The sequence below is a fragment of the Bombina bombina genome, chromosome 5 (assembly GCF_027579735.1).
Source record: "Bombina bombina isolate aBomBom1 chromosome 5, aBomBom1.pri, whole genome shotgun sequence".
Lineage (NCBI taxonomy): Eukaryota > Metazoa > Chordata > Amphibia > Anura > Bombinatoridae > Bombina > Bombina bombina.
In genome coordinates this window covers 899,883,226-899,888,836 of record NC_069503.1, presented here as the reverse complement: position 1 = coordinate 899,888,836, position 5,611 = coordinate 899,883,226, and positions in this window count along the sequence as shown.

Here is a 5,611-nt window from a genome sequence, read left to right as displayed (position 1 = left end):
AAAAATAAAATACAAATTTATTAAGACAATTTCAAACATTCAGTTCACTTCATACACACAATAAAAAGCAATAAGAAACAATAACCTAAAATATACGCTGATCAGGCGTTTACAAGTGTAGTAACAATAATAAAACAAAGTCTCCCTATACAATCAACAATTGCTGAAATTTGATGCAAAGAACGAAGATCCCAGAAAGAATCAATATGAAATCCACATCAGCAGGAGATAGGAATCGTCTGGAGCTGCAACGAAATTGAAATCCACATCAAAAGACAGGAAGAGAGCCACTAAAAATGGTGTTCATTTATTACTTAAACCATAGCGGTTCTCTGTAGTCTAAGGATGTTTTAGCTTTGGCACTTGTAAGATCGTCACTGCAATCTCCCTTCCCTTGGCGGTTTATCAAAGGCACTCTGTAGAAAACAGACCAGGACCGCTCCTTGTGAATCGTGTAGTCTTGAATCAGGATCACCTGAGTAGTGGAAAGAAGTGGGCGGAGCAACGCATTTCAGCCCATTCTGGGCCATTGTCAAGCTCCTGTTAGACGGAGTATCCGGCCTTTTAAACCGTCACTCTCTCAACCCATTGGCTGTGACTCAAACAAATGGACAAATGGTCATTCTTTCAGCATAACCACTAATATAAAGTTATGACATTTAAGCTGCTTTTGGGTATTCTAATAGTGTTAGCATATATGCTACAATACCCTATTTCCATCGCTACACTATTTGTAAACCACAATGAGTATATCCTTATATTATTGTATAAATTTTTGATATAACACATTGAAACAGAGTTATAGTATAGTTGCTATATGCAAACCTGATATATTTTGCCGAATCCAATCATCAGCTGTTTGAGACAGTATCCTAACTCGCAACATTTTGTCTCATTTGATACCTTTAAAGAAACATCAACAGTATGATTTTAGTGTGCATAAAGTTACGATGTTAGATATTCCTTCATTTTAAAAGAATATGTATGTATAGCAATAAAGATCTTCGTATGCACTACTTAAAGTTATATCTATAGACTTTCAGCAGAATACATGCAAACATCCATTGTGCATAAAAAAGGGAATAAAGATCTTCATATGTATTACTTAAAATTATATCTTATTGCACATAGAGAAAAGAAAAGAACAATTAAACTTCATTTTGAAAAAATCATTTTTTAAAACATTTCATCAGTGGCAAAAATTCCTCTGTCAAATTAACTCCCAAAATGATCTACTATTAATAATCAATCCGATCTAATCTAATACTCAATTCATATGGCTAGATTTAGAGTTCTGCGGGCAAAGGGGTGCGTTAGCTACGCGTGCTTTTTTTCCCCCGCACCTTTTAAACAATGCTGGTATTTAGAGTTCACAGAAGGGCTGCGTTAGGCTCCAAAAAGGGAGCGTACAGGCATATTTACTGCCACTGCAACTCTAAATACCAGCGGTGCTTACGGACGCGGCCATCTTAAAAAACGTGCTTGTGCACGATTCCCCCATAGGAAACAATGGGGCCGTTTGAGCTGAAAAAAAACCTAACACCTGCAAAAAAGCAGCGTTCAGCTCCTAACGCAGCCCCATTGTTTCCTATGGGGAAACACTTCCTAAGTCTGCACTTAACACCCTAACATGAACCCTGAGTCTAAACACCCCTAGCCTTACACTTATTAACCCCTAATCTGCCGCCCCAAGCTATCGCTGACCCCTGCATATTATTATTTACCCCTAATCTGCCGCTCCATACACCGCCGCAACCTACGTTATCCTTATGAACCCCTAATCTGCTGACCCTAACCCCCGCCGACCCCTATATTTTATTTATTAACCCCTAATCTGCCCCCCCCAATGTCGCCGCTACCTACCTACACGTATTAACCCCTAAAGCTAAGTCTAACCCTAACACTAACACCCCCCTAAGTTAAATATAATTTTTTTCTAACGAAATAAAATAAATCTTATTAAATAAATTATTCCTATTTAAAGCTAAATACTTACCTGTAAAATAAACCCTAATATAGCTACAATATAAATAATAATTATATTGTAGCTATTTTAGGATTAATATTTATTTTACAGGCAACTTTGTATTTATTTTAACCAGGTACAATAGCTATTAAATAGTTAATAACTATTTAATAGTTACCTAGTTAAAATAATTACAAAAGTACCTGTAAAATAAATCCTAACCTAAGTTACAATTAAACCTAACACTACACTATCAATAAATTAATTAAATAAACTACCTACAATTATCTACAATTAAACCTAACACTACACTATCAATAAATAAATTAAATATAAATACCTACAAATAAATACACTAACTAAAGTACAAAAAATAAAAAAAGAACTAAGTTACAAAAAATAAAAAAATAATTTACAAACATTATAAAAATATTACAACAATTTTAAGCTAATTACACCTACTCTAAGCCCAATAATAAAATAACAAAGCCCCCCAAAATAAAAAAAATGCCCTACCCTATTCTAAAATAAAAATTGAAAAGCTCTTTTACCTTACCAGCCCTTAAAAGGGCTTTTTGCGGGGCATGCCCCAAAGAATTCTGCTCTTTTGCCTGTAAAAAAACCCACAATACCACCCCCCCAACATTACAACCCACCACCCACATACCCCTAATCTAACCCAAACCCCCCTTAAATAAACCTAACACTAAGCCCCTGAAGATCTCCCTACCTTGTCTTCACCACGCTGGGTATCACCGATCCGTCCATAAGAGGGTCCGAAGTCTTCCTCCTATCTGGGCGATGTCTTCATCCAAGCGGGGGCTGAAGAGGTCCATCATCGGGCTGAAGTCTTCATCCAAGCGGGGGCTAAAGAGGTCCATCATCCAGCTGAAGTCTTCTATCAAGCGGCATCTTCAATCTTCTTTCTTCCGGCTTCATCTTCATCCCGCCGACGCGGAACATCCATCCTAGCCGACGACTTCCCGACGAATGACAGTTCCTTTAAGGGACGTCATCCAAGATGGCGTCCCTCGAATTCCGATTGGCTGATAGGATTCTATCAGCCAATCGGAATTAAGGTAGGAAAATTCTGATTGGCTGATTCCATCAGCCAATCAGATTCAAGTTCAATCCGATTGGCTGACCCAATCAGCCAATCAGAATTTTCCTACCTTAATTCCGATTGGCTGATAGAATCCTATCAATCGGATTGAACTTGAATCTGATTGGCTGATTCAATCAGCCAATCAGAATTTTCCTACCTTAATTCCGATTGGCTGATAGAATCCTATCAGCCAATCGGAATTCGAGGGACGCCATCTTGGATGACGTCCCTTAAAGGAACTGTCATTCGTCGGGATGGATGTTCCGCGTCGGCAGGATGAAGATGGAGCCGGAAGAAAGAAGATTGAAGATGCCGCTTGATAGAAGACTTCAGCCGGATGATGGACCTCTTCAGCCCCCGCTTGGATGAAGACTTCAGCCCGATGATGGACCTCTTCAGCCCCCGCTTGGATGAAGACTTCAGCCCGATGATGGACCTCTTCAGCCCCCGCTTGGATGAAGACATCACCCGGATAGGAGGAAGACTTCGGACCCTCTTCTGGACGGATCGGTGATACCCGGCATGGTGAAGATAAGGTAGGAAGTTCTTCAGGGGCTTAGTGTTAGGTTTATTTAAGGGGGGTTTGGGTTAGATTAGGGGGTATGTGGGTGGTGGGTTGTAATGTTGGGGGGGTATTGTATGTTTTTTTACAGGCAAAAGAGCAGAATTCTTTGGGGCATGCCCCGCAAAAGGCCCTTTTAAGGGCTGGTAAGGTAAAAGAGCTTTTCAATTTTTATTTTAGAATAGGGTAGGGCATTTTTTTATTTTGGGGGGCTTTGTTATTTTATTATGGGGCTTAGAGTAGGTGTAATTAGCTTAAAATTGTTGTAATATTTTTATGTTTGTAAATTATTTTTTTATTTTTTGTAACTTAGTTCTTTTTTTATTTTTTGTACTTTAGTTAGTTTATTTAATTGTATTTATTTATAGATATTTGTATGTAATTAATTTATTGATAGTGTAGTGTTAGGTTTAATTGTAACTTAGGTTAGGATTTATTTTACAGGTAATTTTGTAATTATTTTAACTAGGTAGCTATTAAATAGTTATTAACTATTTAATAGCTATTGTACCTGGTTAAAATAAATACAAAGTTGCCTGTAAAATAAATATAAACCCTAAAATAGCTACAATATAATTATTATTTATATTGTAGCTATATTAGGGTTTATTTTACAGGAAAGTATTTAGCTTTAAATAGGATTCATTTATTTAATAAGATTTATTTTATTTAGTTAGATTTAAATTATATTTAACTTAGGGGGGTGTTAGGGTTAGGGTTAGACTTAGCTTTAGGGGTTAATACATTTATTAGAGTAGCGGTGAGGTCCGGTCTGCAGATTAGGGGTTAATAAATATTATGTAGGGGTTGGCGGTGTTAGGGGCAGCAGATTAGGGGTACATAGGGATAATGTAGGTTGCGGCGGTGTGCGGTCGGCAGATTAGGGGTTAAAACATTTTATTAGAGTGGCGGCGATGTGGGGGGGCCTCGGTTTAGGGGTACATAGGTAGTTTATGGGTGTTAGTGTACTTTAGAGCACAGTAGTTAAGAGCTTTATGAACCGGCTTTAGCCTAGAAAGCTCTTAACTCCTGGCTTTTCTCTGTGGCTGGAGTCTTGTCGTTAGAGTTCTAACGCTCACTTCAGCCAAGACTCTAAATACCAGCATTAGAAAGATCCCATTGAAAAGATAGGCTACGCAATTGGCATAGGGGGATCTGCGGTATGGAATAGTCGCGGCTGGAAAGTGAGCGTTAGACCCTTTCCTGACTGACTCTAAATACCAGCGGGCGACCAAAACCAGCGTTAGGACCCCCTAACGCTGGTTTTGACGGCTAATGCAGAACTCTAAATCTAGGCGATTGTATATACAACACTTTTTCTTTTAAAACCTGGTTTATATCCAAATGTCTCTAAGAAAAAAACAAATTTATTTTAATCGAAAAAACACTAAACAACAAGTATACTGCATTTATAATATCTTCATAACAATCCCTTGTACATCAGTCAGATAACCATACAGTAGTCAGACTGAATATCCCCGTGAATTGGGGCTGCATAATACAAGTATACTTCAATCAGTCCCTTAAAAAACTTCCTATGTCAAAATCTAAATTTAAACCATTTGGTTTTAATGTTTTTAAATCGAAAATCCATTTGGTCTCCCTTTTTAATAGCTCAGACTGTGTGTTTCCCCCTCTCCAGTTTTTCTTCACCTTATCTATGCCCATATAAGAAAACCATTTTAGATCCCCATTATTACAGGTAGTGAAATGTTTGGGTATAGGCATTTCCTTATTCCTCTCTAAGTCATAGTTCTCTATGGACCATATATGCTCACAAATAAGGTCCCGTAGGGGTCTTTCCGATTTCCCTACGTACTGCTTTCCACATCTACATTGTATCAAATAAATGACAAATTTATCAGAACACCTAATGGTCTCCTTGATTTCAAATGATTTCCCCGTTGTGGTTGATTTAAACTCTTTATCTTTTTTAGAGTGTTGGCATGACTTGCAGGTCAAACATGGGAAAAAACCT